This window comes from Canis lupus, chromosome 22, assembly GCF_003254725.2.
Source record: "Canis lupus dingo isolate Sandy chromosome 22, ASM325472v2, whole genome shotgun sequence".
Taxonomy (NCBI): domain Eukaryota; kingdom Metazoa; phylum Chordata; class Mammalia; order Carnivora; family Canidae; genus Canis; species Canis lupus.
In genome coordinates this window covers 20,075,303-20,100,028 of record NC_064264.1, presented here as the reverse complement: position 1 = coordinate 20,100,028, position 24,726 = coordinate 20,075,303, and the positions used below count along the sequence as shown (strand labels likewise).

The 24,726-nt window shown below is 34.9% G+C and overlaps 1 long non-coding RNA gene across 2 annotated transcripts; it reads right to left on the bottom strand.

Moving 5' to 3' along the window:
• Positions 1-281: 281 nt before the first annotated feature.
• On the bottom strand, positions 282-22,706 carry LOC112678732 (uncharacterized). 2 transcript variants are annotated; one of them, XR_003147783.3, is made up of 3 exons: positions 22,627-22,706; positions 19,947-20,037; positions 282-553 (listed from the first exon to the last, which is right to left on the bottom strand). It is a non-coding gene; the product is annotated as an uncharacterized LOC112678732 (long non-coding RNA). The 2 variants fall into 2 exon arrangements; XR_007404979.1 differs by lacking the exon at positions 282-553 and adding an exon at positions 3,933-5,223.
• Positions 22,707-24,726: the final 2,020 nt, after the last annotated feature.

Here is a 24,726-nt window from a genome sequence, read left to right as displayed (position 1 = left end):
TCTAAAAAAGATAAAGTCTAGGAAATGCATTTTGTAAACGACAAAAGATATAGATGCTCCCTAAAATTTTTGGCAATTTTCAAATATTGTTTTTCTCAATAACAAAAAAGACATTTGAATTTACTCATTTCCTCATACTGAAGTGTGTAGAAAAAAGTAAACTATGTAATTTTGAAATATAAAATATAATTTGAAAGATATACATGTCTTAAGTATTAAAGTCAGCTAATCATTAAAAAATATTATCTAAAATAACTTAAAAAATTAAAAACAAGAAGCTAAATAATGAGTAAACAGATTTGCCTTTTATAAATATTTATACCTATATAACATAAATATAAATGCATGTATCATGAACACAGACACATATAATATCCTATGATACCCAATCACAATATCATAGCAAAAAAGTTGGAACAACAAGCTGAAAAAAATTATACTACCTTGAAGAATTTGTACAAGGAGAGAGAAATTATTTAGAACGAGAAACAGACATGAAGGTCATTTCTTCATGCACATGTTCAGTGATTGATGGCCTGTTTTGAAGAGTTTCCTGCAAATCAAGAAAAAGTGTTATAAAGAAATCACAGGAGTATAATGAATTATAGTTAGAATGTAAGAGAAAACTGTGTAGTCCAGCTCATGACAGAATTCATTGAAAAAGTAACCTGAACATAGAAAGTTAGAAATGCCCACGGTACTAATCAAAAGTTTATTGGTGTCCTTGAAGAGATATAGGTAGGAAATGGGGAAGAAAAAGTAATATATTTACATAAAGTCCTGTTGCACATTATAAAATCTCTTAAAATATTTGGTAAGTTAGTAACACAAAGAAATATTTTATAAGTGTATGCTTCACAGAGGCCATATCCCTGGTTCTGTCCAGACTTTTGAGTATCCAACATAAGGATACTGTTTTTGTGCATTAAACTTAATGCACTAGCAATTATTTTCTGTGTTACCATTTCAAATATCAAATGTGAAATTAGCATTTTTAAGAAACACAGAAATCTCTTATGTTGTAAGATTCTAAAATATTTAAAATAATTTAGAAAGATTCAAATTACTTATAAAACAAATAAGATGCATTGATAGACAAAGTCAAATTTATTTAGAGAGCCTGACATCAAGGCCCAGAAATCTCTGGTGGCCCCAGAGCTAGTACTAGAACAAATTCATATCCAAAGTGGCAGTTTGGATGTTTACCTGTGAGTATGTGGGCATATCTGAATGCACATATTTATGTATATCTGTGTGTGTGTGTGTTTGAGGTGGTACCAAACATAAACACTTTACAATATGCTATTTTATTTAATCCAATTGTCAGTTCTAATCCATTTGTATGAAATATGGAAAACTTCAATAAAGTGTTGCTGAGAGAATGAAAAGATACAGTTCACAGTAGGAAAAGGTCACAGACAAACTATTTTTCAACCCATAACTAACAAAAAATTACCACTAGTTAGGAGGATAATTGTGAAAAGAATAAAACTAAGAAAATGGGAAAAACCCAAAAGGAGATAGCAAACAAAGAGTAAAGAATGCCTATTCCCCATCTCCAAAATTTGGTAACATTTTATTTGCCTGAAAAGCCAAAGGGACACCAACACATATCAGAAAGGAATGCTTACCAGGGTGAATATTTCAAATTGTGTTCTCTTTGCCTACTTCACTGATGTATAGTGGAGTTGAACAAAAACTTTATTTCTGATCTTCCATCTACACTGCATTTGTCTAATGATGGATACATGAATGAATGGAATTTATCTCCTAAATGTGCTTTGAGCAATGCTAAAAATCAGCATATCAAAGAATCTATCCATGGAAACTGAAAAGTAATACAAGTTTTACCATGTCTCATATCTTACTCATCAGCAATCTCAAATATTTTTAAAAGATTTTACTTATTTATTCATGAGAGACACAGAAAGAAAGAGAGAGGCAAAGACACAGGCAGAGGGAGAAGCAGGCTCCATGCAGGGAACCTGACGTGGGACTTGATCCCGGGTCTCCAGGATCATGTTCTGGGCTGAAGGGGACGCTAAATTGCTGAGCCACCCGGGCTGCCCAGCAATCTCAAACTTAAGCTAGGTTATCTCAGTGTCAGATTAGCAGAAATTGCATAGTTTTTAGAACCCTAAGGATCCGTTTTGAATTCTGAACCCGGAGTCTTAACTTTAAATGATATGTTATTTATTTGACTTGTTTTAAAAATATTTTATTTATTTATGAGAGAGAGAGAGAGAGAGAGAGAGAGAGAAGCAGAGACACAGGCAGAGGGAGAAGCAGGCTCCACGCAGGGAGCTGAACATGGGACTCAATCCCAGGTCTTCAGGATCAGGCCCTGGGCTGAAGGTGGCGCTAAACTGCTGAGCCACCCGGGCTGCGGTTTTTATTTGACTTTTTGAGCTTCATTTGCCATCTTTGTAAAAGCAATTATTAAAACTGCAAGATGCAAAGTTAAAGATACTGGTTTCCATGCTTTTTGAAAGGTCCTTTAGAAAGGACCTACATGAATACCTGTTTCCACTAACTAAAAGACATCCAAAGAGGATTTTTCCTCTTACAAAAAAAGGCTAAAAGCAAAAGTAGCATTCATTATTGTTTTACAGCAAGCCATTATAAACTGAACATACATCCTGAGCAGTGAGAGAGGTACTGCCAAGCTCCTTCTCTGGGAACTACACTCAGCACCTTAGCATCAAACCACCAGAGCTTCACACTGTGTGTGTGTCTGTGTGTGTGTGTTTAATCTCCATTTATTTTGTGCATCCATTAGTAATATATGTCCTAAGGTGTCAGAAAAGCCTAAGAGGTTATTTTGGGGGTCTGAAAATGCTCAAAAAATTTTCCACTTAAATTAACAACAATTCCTTCTTCACTTTACTACATTTGGCTTATGGAAGTTTTCATAGGAATGTTCTACTGTCAGGTAGCAGAAGAAGCCTATACAAGGATCTGGGATATAAGGATCTGACACAGAATGTTTCCCTGATAATCACGTAAAAGTGAAAGTCATATTGTTAAAGGATAACCACTGCAAAATGGTATTCTCTACTTTATCATTGTTACTCTTCAACTAATGAATAAACATCTTAATATGATAGGAGGGTCCTTTGCGATAGGGAATATTTAATTTTATAAGTAACTCAAGGGCTGAAATTGAGAAAATAAATTGTCTTAGTAGCACTTCATTCATCTCCTGAGAATTTCCCAGGATCAGAGGCCTGGGAAAATGAACAATCAATGATAGGACAGAGTTTGGGGATCTATGAAGCATGAGAAAAGAGAAGGCAAATTTACCTTCAATTATGCTGACATATCTAACAATTTCAAATGGATGTCTAATGACAATAAATGAACATAGTAGAAGAGCAATATTCTTTTTTTTTAGATAGTAATGAAAGGATGGGATAAAACATGGGGAAAATGTAGATGTTTAAATAAATGATGTTTTTAAAACTTTAATTATGTCTATCAATCTTATCATTTTGTGTTTTCATGAAATTCAACAGGTCACTCAGCTTATCTTGAGTTTTTACCGAGGCTTAATATTTTAGCAGGGCTAAATAATTGCTAGTGCTATGAAAGTGCCGGCTAACATAAAACATTGTTCCTTTATAAGCTTTTAGATGTATTACTATAATCAAGCTACTTCATATATTTTAAGGTCTATCAAATAAATTTGGACACTGTGTGTGGATTTCTATCATGATATCCAGTTTGTAACATACTGTTCACCATCTTCCAAATGAATAGTTCCCATAAGTCTGGATTTTTATAAGACATTTCAAATCTCTCTAATAAACCAAAATAAGTATTCCTGGTTTAACTTTTAGTAGGTATTAACAGAGAAATCTGTTTATTTTCTTTTGTCTTTGTTTTAAATTCTCAACAAATATAAAATTGTAAGTAACAGTATTACCCTAGTAATTTTGATTAAGAGTCTATGACCCAAAGTTTTTAATGCACAGATATTCAACTAGTAGTCACATAAAGCCGTGACATTAAGGGACAAACCAAAACAAAACAACATAACAAGAACAAAATCTAAAGCATTCACAGATAGTATTGGTCAGTCATTTCCACTTATTTCTTTGTATTGTAAGCAAATTAATGAAAGAAATTGAGGGCAGTGACCTTCTTCTCCTTCACTCTCTATTTTTCATTTCAGTCCCCCAAGAGCCATGCTTTACTCAAAGACTTTAAGAAGTAAATGAGGTTAAAAGTCATCACTGATGATGATCTCATCTTGCTTAGTATTGATTACCTCCCCTGTTGGTAGTAATCATATGAGTTGGTTACAAAGAGTATTTCAAATTCATCCTCACATTATTAACTCCAGATAGGTGGAGAAAAAGCTGGCCCTGGTCTTTTCATTCTGCTTGAAGTTCAACAGGAACAGAAAAAACTGGATTAGCTTTTCTACATACCCAACAAGATTTTCTTTACCCATTTTGTTTCAGCCATTGGAATAGTACTACTCACATTTTCAGAGATCCATATACTTTTAGCCACATCCAGCAGACATGGAAAGAACTATCATAAATACATAAAAATTGCCTTTGAGAAAGCAGCAAAAATGGTCAAAAAGTACACTCCTATATTTCTGCTTCCTAAGCAAACATACAATTCTTTAATTCTACCATCCTATAATAATAATGTGTTACTAAACTTTCAAACTTCTGTATACTAGAGATCAAAAATACATTTAAACTCAGAAGAATGTTGCTGCCTATAGAGAACCCCTTACACATCTGTAGAAGCAATTGTCTTCCCCTGGACAGTCAACTACTGTCTCTGTCTAATTCGCCTGATGCTGACTGATATTTATGCCCAGCCTGAGATGTTTAAAGTCACAACTTTCAATGTTTTCCATGCTGAAAGTAAATATATAAAATCTTTTTTAAAAAAATGCATCCAACTCTTGGTCTCAGCTCAGGTCTTGATCTCAAGGTCGTGAGTTTTTTTTTTTTTTTTTTAAGATTTTATTTATTTATTCCTGAGAGACACACACAGAGAGAGAGAGAGATAAAGAGAGAGAGAAAGGCAGAGGCACAGGCAGAGGGAGAAGCAGGCTCCATTCTATGCAGGAAGCCTGACGTGGGACTCAATTCCGGGTCTCCAGGATCACACCCCAGGCTGAAGGCGGTGCTAAATCGCTGAGCCACTGGGGCTGCCGGGGTTGTGAGTTTAAAGCCTCACATTGGACTCCACTTTTACCTAAAAATAAATAAAGTAGAATAAAATAAAATGTAATCTTTTAGATTTCAACATATTTTGAACAATTCTACTTTCTCTTAAAGCAGACAGAGAGCTGTGCTACACAAATGGTAGCAAGGGAAAAAATGTGGGTACCAGAGAAACAACTTCAACATCTCAGGTTTCAATGGTGGTATCCATAGCCTCATGGATAACATTCCACTTACAGAAATAGTTTCATATGTGGAATTAGAGCAAGGTATTTTAAGTGTGAAGTGTGAAGAAAGGCAATAAGCTTTTGTCATCAACTTTTGGAAAGGTTTATTGAGCACAACCAGTTCTCCTTGTTACTGAATAAAACTGGGTAATCAGAATACATTTAGATCATAATCCTTGCATTGTGTTGGCATGCTGATACTTTTATCCTGTGAATTCTCTGCAAATCCTATAGACCAAAGTTTCTAGCTGGGTCACTTATGGTAATAGAAAGTGCAGAAATCTCAGATAACCTTGAAGTATGCCATTGATAGCCAATGGCTCTGTATAACTACTTAGTTGTCTGCAACTTGAAGTATGTGGATGGGCCACCTTGAAATTCTTTTTTGATTATATAGTGGTTTGCATGCACCACTGTTTCCACATAGTTGCAACAGCAGGAAGAAAAAATAAGATAAATTATAAAATCCACTTTTTAAATTTATTTATGAGAGACACAAAGACACAGAGACACAGGCAGAGGGAGAAGCAGACTCCTCACAGGGAGCCCAATGTGGGACTTGATCCCTGATCCTGAATCATGCCCTAAGCCAAAGGCAGACGCTCAACCACTGAGCCACCCAGGCTTCCCAACAAAATCCACTTGAGTACAACTATATCCATCTTCAATTTGATTCTGAAATAATATTTCCAGACTCTCTTAATTTGTGGTTCAAAAATTCTAGCAGCAGTAAACCTTGCATATTCCCCCAAAGGCTTCCAATTTCTAACTAAATTTCTGGGTTTTTGTTTGTTTGCTAGTTTGTTGAGTAAGATCTATGTTCAACATGGGCCTTGAACTCATGACCTTGAGATCAAGAGTCGCATGTTCTACTAAGTCAGCCAGGCACCCCAATAATTGAATTTCTGGATTATTTCATATTGGCAATTGTTCCCAATTTAAAAAGACTAGCATTATTACCAAATTTTTGCTGATTAAGATGTAATTATTTTATCATTTTATTCAAAAGTTCTACGAGTTGTTACATAAAAGATATTTAACAGAGTTGTGGCTACAGGAGTTTTCATGAGAGGCAACTACTCTGTATGTGTTTGTGTGCACAAGTGAATGCATGCATGTGTGTAAAAGAAGCTTCTTTCATTAGTACCCTGAAAATGCTGAACTTATCTGAGTATTAATTATAAATTTCTGGTTTCCTCAATTAATACTAACTACAGGCGTACCCTACTACTCTATACACTTTACATTTGAATATTTAAAATTCTCTTTTCTAGTAGAGCTCTTCCATTACAAATGTAATGGATTTATAAGCCTAAACAGATTAGCCTAAAAAGAATGGGCAGAGACAACTGAGACCACCTGTATTCCTATGTTAATTAATAGGACTGAAAAAACATATTCATTTAGGTCAACATAAATAAAGAGTTGTTCTGGAAAATTGTTGCCTAGGATGATAATGAACAAAATAATAACTTTACTGAGTTTTTGGAGGGAAGAATCTTCCAAATTATATTAATAAAGATCAAACTGTTCACAAGAGTAAACAACTTATCAAACCACTCACTTTAAGACTCCCACTTCTTTGTCTACAATTCCTTAATATTATGCTATAAACTTGTCCTGATTCCTTAATATTATGCTATAAACTTGTCCTTATGCTATAAACTTGTCCCAATTTTTGGCTTAAGATTACTTGAACTCAGATATAAAACCCCTATTAAAAAATCTTCTGGTAAATGTCTCCTTCTGAAACAGTACTAGGACTCTGTCCAGGAGGTAATCTACTCACTTGATCAATGGGTTATTCAGGTGGTCATTAAGGGAAGTCAATAGTCAACAGTACTTTTAACATTTTGAAGAAGCTACTAATTTTTTTCCATTTTGAAAACTATGATGTGCCACAAGTATTAGAAATCGTTTGAACACTTAAATATAGAGCTAATGGTATTCAATGCCTTTTAACTTTTCAAAAATCATGTATGTGGGTATCAGCTTTCTCTGAAAATGTTTTCCTGGGGTACATTTATGTATCTGAATACTCAAGAGTGCTAATTTACTTTTAAGCTATTTAAGTAGTAAATGGATCCAGATTTATAAAAACTCTAAGTAAGTATTATTTTCTATCTTCTGAAAATAGGATACTACTGGGAATTTCCATAAGATGTAGAAGAAACAATTTCTTTAACATGGTAACTACTTTAATATCACAGGTCTCCAAAACTTCATGTATGTATATTCACTCTTCTATGGGTCTCTGTAATTAATGATTTCACTTGAAGTGTTCTCATCAGTCTACATGTATATTACCTTATTGATATTCAATATTTTTTAGTATCTGACAACTGTTAAATCTTAGTTTCTACAGTAACTAATTTGTCTTTTTAAGGCAACCACTATCTATTATTTTCTCAGTAATTGCATTCTTTATAATGCCAAACATTTTTCATACCGATATTGTAACAACTATTTGTTCAATTAATGAATAAACTAATCCTTAGAAAAACAAACATAAACAAGGCAAGTTTTCATAAAGCCAAAGCACCAGGTCTAAGGTATCATTTTTAGGACATGGCAGAAAACATATAGCAAAAGGCTTTCTTAATTCTTCTCATGAAGTAACTTATTAAGAAATTCATACCATGGGCCAACTGGGCGGCTCAGTGGTTGAGCATCTGCCTTTGGCTCAGGTCGTGATCCTGGGGTCATGGGATCCAGTCCTGCATCAGGTTCCCCACAGGAAGCCTGCTTTTCCCTCTGCCTATGTCTCTGCTTCTCTCTGTGAGAAAGAGAAAGAGAAAGAGAAAGAGAAAAGAAAAGACAGAAAAGAGGAAAAAAAGAAAAGAAAAAAAAGAAAGAAAAGAAGAGAAAAGGAGGGTCACCTGGTGGCTCAGTGGTTAGGTGTCTGCCTTTGGCCCAGGGCGTGATCCTGGAATCCCAGGATCGAGTCCCGCATCAAGCTCCCTGTGAGGAACTTGCTTCTCCCTCTACCTGTGTCTCTGCCTCTCTCTGTGTGTGTCTCTCATGAATAAATAAATAAACTCTGAAAGGAAGGAAGGAAGGAAGGAAGGAAGGAAGGAAGGAAGGAAGGAAGGAAGGAAGGAAGGAGAGAGAAAGAAAGAAAGAAAGAAAGAAAGAAAGAAAGAAAGAAGAAAAGAGAAAGAAAGAAGAAAGAAAGAAAGAAAGAAAGAAAGAAAGAAAGAAAAACTAATTCATATCAAAGTTTGCTAATAACATAACAACATACAAGGCAAAATGCTAAATATCTCATGCATAATCTCATGTAATACTCAGAAAGTTATTTATTATTAATGTTGTTATTTTATAAGGAAAGGATCCAAAACTTCTAAGGGCTTAAAATTTTGCCAAAGTCACATAAATATTGGTAGTACTTGAATTTGAACCCAGGTTCATGTTGATCCAAAGCTCATACTGTCAAGCAGCACCAAAGTACATCAATTCCAGGGTACAACCCATAATGACTTAAAAAGAAGGTTATTAGAAAGTATTTTAAAGCTTTGACTTAATGACATTTCTAGCTTAACAAATTTAGTTTCATTTTACAAGTATGCACTTAAAAGAAAATGAATTCAAGTACCTCTTCTCATTTCTGAAACAGTAAAAGTCTTAATACTAATAAGTATACATTTTGGTCATTTTATTAAAGACTGTTAGTGTGCTTGAATTCTTTTATATATTTAAAATGTGGTAACTTTGAAATATGTATTTTATGTACTTGTTTATCATTTACAGAAACTAAACAAATTGTACAATTTAAACATAACCTACATGCATGTTATACTGGTATTTAATTAATTTATTTAATTAATATCCAAGACTATTTTTCCAGGTACTCTTCTAGGCACAGGAGTCATAGCAGTGTACAAAAAAAAAAAAAATGCATTCCCTACTCTTATAAAATGTATACCTAGTAAGAAAAAATTAAAAATAAGCAAGTTAATATATGAAATAAGGTAGGGAGAATGGATTGTACCAATGTATTTAAATATAATATTAAGAACAGATATATTAAAAAAAAAGGAATAGATATATTTATGAGACCATGTAGATAAAAACACAATGCCTCAGGCTTTGTTTTAAATTATGATAACTAAAGAATTAAACAAAGTGTAAAATTTGCAATAGTATCTCACTTTTAAGTTTTTTTCTACTTGGGTTGCATGTTGCCTTTCTGCTTTATTTGTCTCTTTCTAGTGCTAAGTTTCTGTGCAAATGCCACCTTTTCCTATCTAGTATCTGGTCTGTGTAACAGCCATGCTATGAGCAGCCATGGTCATTCTCAGTTGAAAATCACAATCTGGGACACCTGGGTGACTCAGTGGTTGAGCATCTGCCTTTGGCTCAGGGTGTGATCCAGGGATCCGGGATCAAGTCCCACATCAGGCTTCCTGCAAGGAGCCTGCTTCTCCCTTTCTGTGTCTCTCATGAATAAATAAATAAAATCTTTAAAAGAAAGAAAATCACAATCTTTTTCCTAGTTCTGTAAGGAAGCAAAAAAAATTAAAAATAAAAAAAATTAAAAATTAAAAGTATCGTCACTGGGGGTAATAGAAAACAGAAAAAATAAAACTGAAATGGCACAAATCAAGTGCTGAATGGATCTGTGTCTCCTGAAGCAATAAAAAATGCAGGTTAATTTCTTCAGAAGTAATAAGAGAAGACTATCCTACCTTACAGAAAACATTTAGCAATGGAATGCTTCAATTTAAATCAAATATCATGCTGTCCTTGTTATAACCAAAAGACATTGTCAGTGTCCAAGGGTTGTTGGAAGACAATTATTCATAGGTCTTTTCTGTTTTTGTACATCTTAACAACAGAGGTACTGACTGCCTTTTTTTTTAAGACCAACTATTCAAGAATGTTTTTTATAGCAAATTATCTTGTAATATGGAGATAGTTTTTCCCTTCAGGGCAAAGATCAGACATTTCCAGGTTGGAAAATAGAATTAATGTTTCCTTCCTGTGCAAAAACCAGGCAGGCTTACTATCTGTTATAAAAGATTGGTTTCCATAAGTTCAGGGCTCCTGCCATGGAATGAATCCTACTGCATGTACAGATGCCTCTTGGCATGCTTAATGTTATCCTGTAAGAGCAAGCTCAGAGAACCCAGATATTGTTATTTTTTATCTGACCCAGGAGTCTTGCGTCTTCTGTAGTATCCATGTAACTGTGGCAGGCTAATCTGTTAAAGCAGACCAAAATATCTCAGATACATTGTGGTTCTTGATCAGGGCAGTTAAAATCTTCAAATTTCGATATCCATGTAAATAAATATAACCATATCTTTCTTTCTACAGACAGAGAAAGGACGCAGGGTTTCAGTATGCTTTATAGCATTTGATTCAAGTGAGAAACATCACAAAAATAGAACAGTGACATTTTTCTCAAGGGATAAAAAAATAAATTTGCTCTGCCCTTTACATATACTCTTTAAATAACTTTTTTTTCTGTTATTTACTCAATTTATATTACATGTTTCATGGGAGATATGAATTGGAAGGATCTAATGGTTATCCTCAGACACCTTACATAGTATTTGGGAATATTAGACACAAACACATATGAAGTTACTAAACATATAAAGATGCAATAAAATATGAATAGAAAATCACCAATAAATTTGCAATCACCATCATTTCTTCAAGAGTCTCTTCATCATCATTATCATTTTTCAGAAATGTTTAAATAAACATCACAATTCAGTAGTAGAAACAACTGAAGTAAGAAAATGGAGTTTTATTTATTAACACAACACAAAAGCATTATAATAGGGGTTATACATCAGTGATATTTGGTGTTCTCAATAGCACAATTAACTTGATAATATTATCCATATCATCTGTGTTTTAAAGAAGAAGGTAATATAAAATATGGCAAATGTTTTTTTCACTTGACAAATAATGCAAAGCCTATACACAGAACTCTAACTACACAGCAAAAATTCCAAAGCTGAATTCTGTACTCTTAAATCTGAACCTGAGGGTAGGGAGCTAAGACAGTGGTACAGTAGAAGAACCCTAGACTTATCTCATCCCTCAAACACAGCTAGATAACTATCAAATCATTCTAAATATTCAAAAAATCGGCCTGAGGACTGATAGAACAAACTGCACAATTACAGAAAGAGAAGAGGCCACCTTGAGGAAGATAGGAAGTGCAAATATGTGGTTTGGGAGAGAAATAGCTCACAGATCTGCAGAGGGGCGGAAGCCCTAGTCACAGAGACATGCGAGAAACAGTGGAGCTCACAGGGATATGCACAGGAGAACACTTCCTCAAAGCCATTGTCTGGGAGAAAGAGAAGGGCTAAATTTTGTGAGTTTTTGCAACTAGCAGGGCAAAGGATTGGAGTTTAGAGGTCCCCAGGCTCTGCTGGAATAGAGAACTGAGGATGCAGCCCTGCTCCTGAAAAAGAGACAGGCAAACAACCCTGGGACAGACTTGGTGATTTGAGGACCATCTAAGGGGCATGATGAGAAGCACACTTATGAAAGGGGCATTGCCTCTCTGGGAGCAAAAGAACTTATAGGTGCCATTTCTCTCCTGCAATCCTCAGCAAAGGTGCAGAGCCACCTGCTGAGGGCAGCTAACTGGCACACTGGCTATATAGCCAGCTTGCTCTAAAACTCATGCCCCAACACTCTGGCACTACTGCCCTTTTGGGTCAAACCTGCATCAGTCCCAATACAGTGAGATCCTTTCCCAGAGGACCAGTGCAGATCCCTGCCTCATCAGGTTCCTGAAGTTTGGAATACTTAAAGACAGCAAGCCTGGCTAGGGCAGAGTCCAAGGTGTGCTACACTGTTTCAGGCAGGCAAGTGACCCAGAGACAGACAATGTGAAATAGTGACCTGAAAAATGTCTATGAATAAAAGGAGTAAATTATTTACTCTGTGAGTGCTTCCCTGAGAGCAGCAAACACAGATTCCCCTCTCTAGGGATAAAGAGGAGGCTGGCACCATTTCCCTTTCCTATCCCTCAACATAAACCAAATTCAGTAATCAACACAGTATCAACACTAACTACCTACGTAAACTGCTTATACCAAGTTCTACCCCCTTGTGCTCTGTTGGGACTGCTTTTCTTGGGCAAGTGTGCCTAGGAATCATCACAGTGGGCTCCTCCCACAGAAGATAAGCACAAATCCCCACAAGCACCACATCTATTGACCATAGACTTCTACAAAGCTTCAGGTCTAGTGGAAATAGCTTCAGGTCTCTTTTAGCAAGCAGACCAGAGCACACATAGTTAAAACTCACCATACTGGGCCAAAATCCAAACACTCCCTGTTACAGGGAAGGAGAAAATGCAGAACACTGAACACAGCATCAGAGTGCACACAGCACACACACCAGAGACACTTCCTGAAGCACCAGATTCTGTTTATTACATGACCTTTTCTTTATAAAGCTGTTATTCTCAGGAGTAGGAAACATAACAGATTTTCCTAACAAACAGAAGACAAAGACCTAGACAAAACATCAAGACAGAGGAATTCATCCTAAAAGAAAGAACAAGAAAAGGCCATGGACAGGGATCTAATGGAAACAGGTATAAGTAATATGCCTGACCCAGAATTTAAAGCAACAATCCTAAGAATACTAGCTGGGTGTGAGAAAATTATAGAAGACACCAGAGAGACCCTTACTGTAAAGATAAAAAAGCTAAAAAAGAATCAGGCTAAATGAAAATCACAATAACTGAGATTTGAAAATGACTCAATGTAATGACTACAAGGATGAAAAAGTCAGAGGAACAAATAAATGAAATAGAAGACAAAATTATAGAAAATAATGAAGCTGAACAAATGAGGAAAAGGAAAAGGAAAAATTTTGGATCACGAAAGTATTAGGAAACTCAGTGACTCAATGAATAATATTCCTATCATAGGAGTCCCAGAAGAACAAAGAGAAAAGGAGGCAGAATGTTTGAGTAAGTTATAACTGAAAATTTCCCTACTCTGGAGAAGGAAACAGACATCTAAATCCAGAAGGCACAAAGAACTCTCACCAAAATCAACAAAAGCAGGCCAACACCAAAGCATATTGCACTTAAACTTGCAAAATATAGTGATAAAGAAAAAATCCTAAAACCAGCTAAATTAGACAAGTCCCTAGCTTACAAGGGAAGACAAAAAAGGTTAGCAGCAGATCTCTCCACAGCAACTCAGCAAGCCAGAAGAAAGTGGCATGATATATTCAACATGCTGAAGGGGAAAACTCTGCAACCAAGAATAGTTTATCCACCAAGGCTATCATTCAGAATAGATGGAGAGATAATTTTCCAGACAAACAAAAACAAAAAGAGTTCATGCCCACTAAACCAGTCCTGCAAAAAATACTAAAGGGAAATCTTTGAGTGGGAAAGAAAGATCAAAAGTAACAAAGACTAGAAAGAAACAGAGAAAATCTCCAGAAACTACAACAAAACACATAATAAAATGGCACTAAATATGTAACTATTAATAATTACTCTGAATGCAAATGGAATAAATGTTTCAATCAAAAGACATAGGGTATCAGAATGGATTTTAAAAAAACAACATCGATCTACACACTACCTACAGGAGACTCGTTTTAGACATATGGACACCTGCAGATTGAAAGTGAGAGAACAGAGAAACATTTATCATTCAAAAGAAAGCCAGAATAGCAATATTTGTATCAGACAAACTAGATTTTTAACAAAGACTGTAACGAGAGATGGAGAAGGGCACTATATCATAATAAATGGGTCTGTCTAACAAGAAAGTCTAACAATTGTATTTATTTATGCCCTTCAACTTAGTGGTGCCCAAATATATAAATTAATTAATGACAAACACAAAGGAACTCACTGATAATAAAACAATAATAGTAGAGGACTTTAACACCTCAGTTACAACAATGGACAGATCATCCAAGCAGAAGATCAACAAGGAAACAAGGCTCTGAATGACACACTGGACCAGATGGACTTAACAGATATATTCATAACATTTTACCCTAAAGCAGCAGAATACAAGTGCACATGGGACATTCTCACATTGTAACAAATTTGGCCTCAATAAGTACAAAATGATTAAGATCATATCATGCGTAATTTCTGATCACAACACTATGAAACTTGATGTCAACCACAAGAAAAAATTTGGAAAGACCACAAATACATGGAGGCTAAAGAATATGCTACTAAAGAATGAATGTGTCAACCAGGAAATTAAATAAGAAATAAAGATACATGGAAATGAATGAAAATGAAAATATAACAGTTCAAAACTTTTGGGATGCAGCAAAAGTGTCACAAAAGGGAAGTATAAACCAATACAGGTCTACCTCAAGAAGCAAGAAAAATCTCAATTACGCAACCTATCTTACACTTAAAGGGGCTAGTAAAAAACAACAAATAAAGCCTAAAACCAGCAGAAAAAGGGAAATAATAAATATTAGAGAAGAAATAAATGATATAGATGATATAGAAAAAAATGAGAAGAGATCAATAAAATCATGAGCTATTTCTTTGGAACAATTAATAAAATTGATAAACACCCTAGCCAGACTTATCAAAAAGAAAAGAGAAAGGACCCAGATAAATAAAATCATAAATGAGTGAACAGAAATCACAACCAACACCAGAGAAATACAAACCATTATAAGAGGATATTATGAGCAATTATATGCCCATAAATTAGGCAATCTGGAAGAAACAGATGCATTCCTAGAGACACATAAACCAGCAAAACTGAAACAGGAAGAAATAGAAAACTTGAACAGACCAATAACTAGCAAAGAAATTGAATCAGTAATCAAAAATCTCCCAACAAACAAAAGTCCAGGGCCAGATGGCTTCCCAGGGGAATTCTACCAAATATTTAAAGAACAGTTAATACCTCTTCTTCTGAAGCTGTTTCATAAAATAGAAATGCAAGGAAAACTTCCAAACTCATTTTATGCAGGCAGCATTACCTTGATTCCAAAACCAGACAAAGACCAAACTATAAAAAAGAGTTACAGGTGAATATCCCTGATGAATATGGATCCAAAAACTATATTTTTTAAGATTTTATTTATCTTTTCATGAGAGACACAGAGACAAACAGAGAGAGAGGCAGAGACACAGGCAGAGGAAGAAGCAGGCTCCATGCAGGAAGCCTGATGTGGGACTCAATCCCAGATCCTGGGATCACACCCTGAGCGGAAGGCAGACGCTCAACAGCTGAGCCACCCAGGCATCCCTGAATCCAAAAATTCTTAAAAAAGTACTAGCAAATCAAATCCAACAGGACATTAAAAGAATCATTCACCATGAGCAAATGGGATTTATTCTTGGATTGCAAAGGTGGTTCAATATTCACAAATCAAAAAGACAACACCACATTTGTTAAAGAAACAAGAACCAAATGATCCTCTTAAAAATGCAGAAAAAACATTTGGTGAAGGACAGCATTCATTCTTGATAGAAACCCTCAACAAAGGAGGTTCAGAGAGAATATACCTCAACATAATAAATATCATATATGAAAAACCCATGGCTACTATCATTTTCAATGGGGAAAATCTAAGAGATTATCTTCTACAGTCAGGAACAAGACAGACAAGGATGTCCACTCTCACCAATGATATTTAACATACTGCTGAAAGTCCTAGACTCAGCAATCAAACAACAGAAGGAAATAAAAGGCATCCAGATCAGCAGAGAAGAAGTCAAACTTGCACTATTTTCAGATGACATGATTCTATATAGAAAACCCAAAAGATTCTACCAAAAAATTGCTAGAACTGATAAACAAATTCAGTAGTTGCAGGATACAAAAAAAAACATACAGAAATCTTCTGCATTGCTATACACCAAAAATGAAGCAGTAGAAAGAGAAATCAAGGACTCAATCTCATTTATAATTGTACTAAAAACTGTAAGATAACCTAGGAATAAACTTAACCAAAGAGGTAAAAGATCTATACCCTGAAAAGTATGGAACACTTATGAAAGAAATTGAAGATGACACAAAGAAATGGAAAAACATTCTATGCTTCTTGGAAGGGCAAATATTGTTAAAATGTCTATATTACCCAAATCAATCTACACATTTAATGCAATCCCTATCGAAATATCACAAGCATTCTTCGTAGACCTAGAATGAGCCACCTTAAAATTTGTATGGAACCAGAAAAGACCAAAAATAACCAAAGCAATCTTGGGTTTTTTGGTGTGTGTCTGTTTTTTTTTTAACATTTTATTTATTTATTCATGAGAGATAGAGAGAGAGACAGGCAGAGGGAGAAGCAGGCTTCATGCAGGGAGCCCGATGTGGGAGTCGATTCTGGAACTCCAGATACACTCAACCACTGAGCCACCCAGGCATCCCCCAAAGCAATCTTGTAAAACTGGACTTCAACTTATATTACAAAACTGTATTGATTAAGACAGTATGGTCCTGGCACAAAAACAGACACATAGATCAATGAAACAGAATAGAAAACTCAGAAATGAATTCACAACAATATGATCAACTAATCTTTGACAAAGTAGGAAATAATATCCAGTGGAAAAAAGACAGTCTCTTTAACCAATGTTGCTGAGAAAACTAGACAGCCACATGCAGAAGAATGAAACTGGACCACTTTCTTTTTTTTTTTTTTCCACTTTCTGACACCATACACAAAAATAAATTCAAAATGGATGAAAGACCTAAAATAATACAAGAAACTATAAATTCTAGAGAACACAGACAATAATCTCTTTGACATTGGAGGCAGCAACTTGTTACTAGATACATCTCCAAAGGAAAGGGAAACAAAAGCAAAAATGTACTACTGGGACTTCATCAAGATAAAAAGTTTCTCCACAGCAAAGGAAACAATTTAGTGATTCAACACTTACATCCAACACCCAGTGCTCATCACAAGTTCCCTCCTTAATCCCCATCACCTAATTAGCCATCTCCTCCTACCTCTTCTCTGGTAACCATCAGTTTGTTCCCTATAGTAAAGAGTCCGTTTCTTGGTTTGCCTCTCTCTCTTTTTCTCTATGCTCATTTGCTTTATTTCTTAAATTCCACATGAGTAAAATCATATGGCATCTCTTTCTTTGACTGACTTATTTCACTTAGCAGAATACTCTTTATCCTATCATTGCAAATGGCAAGACTGCATTATTTTTGGTAGCTGAATAATATTCCATTGCAGATAGATAGATAGATAGATAGATAGATAGATAGATAGCACCTCTTCCTTATCCATTGGACATTCAGGCTCTTTCCCTAATTTGGCTACTGTTGATAATAATATTGCTATAAACATCAGGGTTCATGTATCCTTTAGCATCAGCATTTTTATATTATTTGGATAAATGCCTAATAGTGCAATTGCAGAGGGTAGGGTAGTTCTATTTTTAACTTTTTGAGGAACCTCCATATTGTTTTCCAGAGTGGCTGCATTCGCACTAATGGTGCAAGAGGGTAGTAAATAAAAACACCCTTCTCTATATCTGTGCGAACACCTATTATTTCTTGTGTTTTTGACTTAACCATTCTGACAGGTATGAGTCATATCTCATTATAGTTTTGATTTGTATTCCCTTGATGATGAGTGATGTTGAGTAATTTTCTATGTGTCCATTGGCCATCTGTATGTCTTCTTTGGAAAAATGTCTATTCATGTTTTCTGCCCATTTTTCAATTGGATTATTTATTTTTTGAAGTGTTGAGTTTTATACACTCTTTATGTATTTCGGATAATGAGTAGCTACTCTTAAGTTGCTGTAATGAGTAGGAATTACTGTAGACAATTCTATCATTCTCATGAATACTTATAAATAAATAAATAAACTAACAAATAATCAGCTCCAAAATTTGATAAGAGAAAATGAAATGAAAAAAAATTTAATGTGACAGAAAATAAATGGGTGTGATATTTGGGAATCTGGTAAGATTTCTTGAGTATTTATTTTTTTAATTTTTTAATTTTTTTAAAGATTTTATGCATTTATTAATGAGAGACACAGAGAAAGAGAGAGAGAGAGAGAGAGAGAGAGAGAGGCAGAGACACAGGAAGAGGGAAAAGCAGGCTCCATGCAAGGAGCCCGATACGGGACTCGATTCCGAGTCTCCAGGATCAGGCAGGCCCTGGGCTGAAGGCGGCGCTAAACCGCTGAGCCACCCGGGCTGCCCGATTTCTTGAGTATTTAACACATAAACTGAAAATCTTAAGTCAAAAAGATAACAAATCCATGAAGCACTTGAATAAGATATTTAAATGAAGAGTGAAATCTTAGGAAGATTAAGAGTTAAAAGCTTATGAAAGAATGTTCAAATAACAGGAGGGTCAGTGTGGCTGATGGTAATTGCAAGACTGAATTATAACAGTTCACACTTACTAAGTGTTCACTATGTACCAGGCACTGTTCTAAGCACTTTACACATATTGACTCATTTAACCCTACAAAACTATGAGGCAGGTATAATTTTATGCACAATTTAGAGATGAGGTAATTGTGGAATAGAGAAGTATAATAACACACTCAAGATTATGTAGTAAATAAAAACACCAGATTTTTACTCAGGGAGTCTGCATTTGAAACAGAAGCTTTGACTCTTTCCCATTGCACACGACTGCTTGGTAAACAGCGTCCAAATCACCCAGGATGTTAGGGATAAAAATTGGAATTGGGGCATTAAATGATACATGAATCATAATCTGATTTGGCTTTTATATGTACTCTGGCATTGGGAATATAAATATAGAAAAGTAACTGAAATTAAAAAGGAAGCAAATGAAGATAAAATAATCAAACAGCAAATAGCAAACACAAAAGAGGAAAAAATGTACAGGGATGAGCTAGAATCTTTTAATCAAGACATTATAAAGGTTGTGGGAAAAGAGTAACAGGAAGAAAATAAAGAACTCAATGGTGGAAAGGGCTCTCTACACTTGTAAGCACTTAGGACATTCTAGGTCTATCTCAGCTATGGGCTATGTGTGTTGCTCTTGGGAAATTAGCTAAAAATTCTGTACCTGTGTTATTTTATCTGTAAAATAAAAGTTGAACTACTCCAGTGTTTTGCAATTCAAAATATATTACAAATAAGTAAACTAATTAAATTCTACATTTTTGACATAAAGAAGGATTAGCAGATATGGGGAAAGCTGGCAAAAATCACTTTGTTAATGAAGAAAAACAAAAACAGAAATGAATGGTAAACAGATTGTTTTTTTTTAGCACTATAAGCCTCGAAAAATGCTAGAATAGATGATCTCTATGGTCTCTAGTTTTAAAATCTATGATTCTATAATGAAAGTTTATATAGAGTAAACTTTTTAAAACATTTTATGTAAGAATAGTTTCTCCTATACCTCAAAAATATCTAAGAAGAAAAGCTGTTCTTACATGAAAAGCAAAGCAAATTGAATCCGTTAAAATAACTCTAGGGCACCTCTAGGGCATCCGGCATTGAACCCAACATTGTTCCCTGTCAAAATGGGTGCAAAAGAGAGAAACTATAAAATTGCAAAAAAAATATTCACTTACATTAATCTAAGATGGCATCTGCTGTTATTGCTGAAGCTCTGTTGCTATCTGATACAGAGCTATATGACCTTGAGAAAAAAAGTACAGGTTTCTGCAAAGAAGAAAAAAAAAGTGATATACTTTCAAACAGTGAATTATGAATATTACTTAAATTAAAATAATTTTGTAAGAAATTTCTTAGATATGGTGTTGAATATAATTCATTCAGAATATGAACTGAAATATTAGTTGTTTACACAATTAATGTGTATTTCCCCAGCTTATGAAACCAAAATTTTATCAAAGAAAAATACAATAAAATCTGAATATAATGATTCATGATTATAAAATATATATTTGTGAAGCTATATACATTTATGAATTATGTGAACAGACGTTCATATAAAACATATAACAAATACAAGCCCCTTACAACTAAAGGCTGATAAAATATACATTGTTAATGGCAACAAGTTTTGGTTTTTTTCAAGTTTTTATTTAAATTACAGTTAGTTAGCATACTGTGTAATATTAGTTTCAGGAGTACGATACAGTGATTCAACACTTCCAGACATCACTCAGTGCTCATCACAAGTGCACTCTTTAATCCTCATCACCTATTTCAACATCCTCCCACCCACCTCCTTTGTAGTTAAGAGTCTGTTTCTTGGTTTGCCTCTCTCTTTTTTCTGTTTGTTTTGTTTCTTAAATTCCACATTTTTAAACAAGCTAGATTCCTCTAAACCATTTTGCATTAAAATTACAGAAAGAATGTTCTTTACTATGATATTACACATCAGAATCTTTCAAAGGGAAAGACAGACTCAACTTCTACTAATAAACATATTAGCCGAAATTAGTCAGCATAAAAAAATTCAGACAATCAAGTACTTTCTTCTTTGCTAGGGATTTTCATCTCCAGCCTCACATATGACAGAATGAGAGCCTAAATTCTGGGGCTTTAGGTACTTCTCCTGACTCTGGTGTCTACAAAGTCTTGGATTGCCTTTGCTGGTACTTTAAAGGTGTTCTCTTAATCCTACAAAATACTCCTGACCAACAAATTTTATAATGATCTACTAGAGAGGTAAAATCTATATATTGTTTGAAACTAAAATGACTAATCTCTCAAATAAGTGAGATAAGAAAGTTAAGTCTCTGAACTTATACATGAATTTAGTTATAAATTCAGAGACTTAATTTTATTTAATTTTATTTTTTTTATTTATTTATGATAGTCACAGAGAGAGAGGCAGAGACATAGGCAGAGGGAGAAGCAGGCTCCATGCACCGGGAGCCCGATGTGGGATTCGATGCCAGGTCTCCAGGATCGCGCCCTGGGCCAAAGGCAGGCGCCAAACAGCTGCGCCACCCAGGGATCCCTTAATTTTAAATAAAAACTAATATTTCTAAAAATTTTTTAAATGTAGGTACACTGGCTGGCTCAGTGGTTGAGCGTCTGCTTTTGGCTCAGGGCATGATCCCAGAGTCCCATGATCGAGTCCCTGGGGGGAGCCTGCTTCTCTCTCTGCCTGTGTCTCTGTCTCTGTGTGTCTCTCATGAATAAACAAAATCTTTTTTAAAAGTTTTTTTAAATACAAACTAAATTTTAAATATAAAATCAAGATAAATATGGTACTGATTGCTGGGCTTTCTATACTTCAGTTAGTGAGTATAAGATCCTGAATCCACAAAAAGAAGTGATATTTCACTTAGTATTAGGTACAACTATGGAACTTACATGGATGGCTGACTAAGCCATGAGACATGCTAATTTCTAATATTTCTTGTCAAGCAAGTTGACATCAATTAGGAGAAACAGGATCTTTAATTCCTGGGTCCTATAGGAAGCCTTACTTGTCATGACAATATTTAACCAATTTTACTCATATCATAGCAAATGCTCAGATACTCAAATTATCAGAATTGTGTGTTTTTCAAAGTGATATGAATACTCTCAGATATAGACTTGACAGACCAATTGCCAGGACAAAAAAGTATTGTAAAGCAAGGATAGAAGCAAACCAGTCCATGATAAACTGTGCATGTTTAACATGACGGCTCATGTAATTAATCATAAGGTTACTGAGGGAAATATCGAGGGCTATGATAAAATGTAAAGGATGAAACTGTTAGGCAGACAGGGTGGAGGTACTGACCTTGAATTTCTTTATTTCAACATCTGTGCCTGGTTCCATCTACCATCTTTCCTTACGCTGTGCATGGGGGGCTGCCCAGTTAGAGGTTGCTTTTTAACTTCAACTTCAAACTAGTAAGATGTGGGTAAACGACATACCCCAAATGATTCAATGAATATGTTTCTCAAGTAAGTACAGCTTCTTCATTCACTGAAGTGCATAGAAAAGTGGAACAATGCAGAGGCTAGATGGCTTAGCAATGTGTTCAAGCATTATAAGTATTAAGTGGTTTGGGTTTTTTGTTGTCTTTTTGTTTTGGTTTGGTTTTTTTGTTTTGTTTGTTTTTATTGAGACTCTTAGGGAATATCTGTTCTGAAAACTTTTAGAATTAAAAAAATAATTGAGAGGGAGAAATATTATTGTGAAAATTCTGTGCTGCTCCAGGCACTTAAATGCAATAACAAAAAGTTTTATTTTGAAATGTGCCAAGTACCCCTACAAGGTGTACTGTGTGCAAGTGTGTGTGTATACGTACTGCCGAGAATAAAATCAACTGATATTACCATGTTGACTCAGGTATCTGCAGCTGACAGTGCACTCTTCAGGCATTTTGGAAATCTTCAACCAACAGTGCAGACAGCTGACAAAAGAAGAATGATGAATCAAAGGGAAGAATAATAGCAGAGAGGGACTGCTAAGAAAGTTTGGTAAGCTGGCTTATAAATACAATAGATCTATTAATTTTCACAGAGCTCCTAATCTGAAAGATATAGGAGAAAGTACACTCTATCTGAAATATCTATCATTAATATCATTTCTAGCAACAGTAAAGTCTTTTATTGATTAAACAATACCCATGGAATACACAGATTTTAGTAATAAGTTAATATTGGGTTTAGGAGGTATTGAATACCACCTGATCAGGAAATTATCTTGATATTCTGAACATGAAAATATGCACATCTATACAATAAAACATAATCAAGATATCCTTGTTTGGTGAGACAACAGAACTAGGGTATATCCATTCAGTTAAAGTACAATGCTGTTTAATAATCCACACAATTTTAGAGTAGTAGAATTTTTAAAAATGAAACTTATAAGCTAAGTAGTTGTTTATATCTATTGAATAAAATTTATCACTAAGAATTCTGAAGAATGTTTATATTGGTTCTCCTCTAAGTTTCTCTATTTCTTTTTTTATTCAAGATTATATTTACAAGAAAAAAGCACAAGTGGGCTTGAGTCCAGTAAGAACAATTGATTTTTTTCAAAAGGTTGGTATAGAATTAATACTTCTCTGGCACCAAAGATAAATCAAAATTACCACAAAAAATACTTTAAAATTAAGGTAAAATTGATGTAAATTTGAAGCATCATGCTTATGTGTACCCCATGTTCCATCTCTTTAAGGAAATTTGTCAGCTATTCTTTTAAAATGCATATAATACGTATTTCTTCATTCATTCTTCTACTTAATATAGCCTTCATTTTTAATCATACATTTCACATTTATCTTACAAGGATGTTGCTTTTCCCTATTTTAACCTTCTGGCACAGAGGGAATACATAACCCTTCACTCTTTACATCTTGTATAAACTCCTCCAGGTCTTTGGGCTTATCTTACATGAACAATGAATAGGCTTTATAAAAATTGAATTGAATTCAGTACTTTCAGAGAAATTCAGTATCTCAGACCAAGCCTATGGATGGGTCTTCGAAATATAGGTAACTATTTTAGGGTAGTTATTTGAAAATCAACCTACAGTAAATTTAGGAGAAAACATTTTAAAGTGGCATTAAAGCATACTGCTAAGTGCTGCTTTCTATTCGGAACATAAACTCCAGTTTGATTGCTAAACAAAACCACATATGACAAGAAGGAAAAGTAGAGAAACAGAAATTGTAAAACATATATAAATTGTATAGCAATTCCACCATATTAAGAAATGAATGTCAATTGCTTATAAAACCACATCAACTTCCTAGGGTACATAGGTGAAACATTAGTAAGAGTTAACATTGTTATCTGACTTTCCACTAAAGAAACCTCTATAAGCTGCAGATATATTGTGTGGTAGATATTGCTAGAGGCAGAGCTGAGTTAAGCATCTCACCATGACATGTAGACCATTTCCTCCAACGCTGATTGCATAAATGTCAAAACAGGCTACAGAACACACTATTGTTTCTCCTTGTATGATAGTCATAATTCTAGAAAATGGCAGCATTTCAGCAAGAAGGTTAAGTATTAAAGCAAAACTCAAAATGCCAACAGTTTTTATTCAGTCTAACCCCATTAAAAGGTATTTAATGAGGGGCGCCTCAATGGCTCCGTTGGTTGAGTGTCTGACTTTTGATTTTGCTTCAGGTCATAATCTCAGGGTTGTGAGATCAAGTCCTACCTCCAGCTCCATGCTCTGCGTGGATCCTGTTTAAGATTCTGTCTCTCCTGGGCAGCCCCAGTAGCCCAGCAGTTTAGTGCTGCCTTCAGCTCAGGGCATGATCCTGGAGACTCAGGATTGAGTCCCATGTCAGGCTCCCTCCATGGAGCCTGCTTTTCCCTCTGTCTTTGTCTCTGCCCCTCAGTCTGTGTGTGTGTGTGTATGTGTGTGTGTCATGGATAAATAAATAAAATCTTAAAAAAAAAAAAAAAGATTCT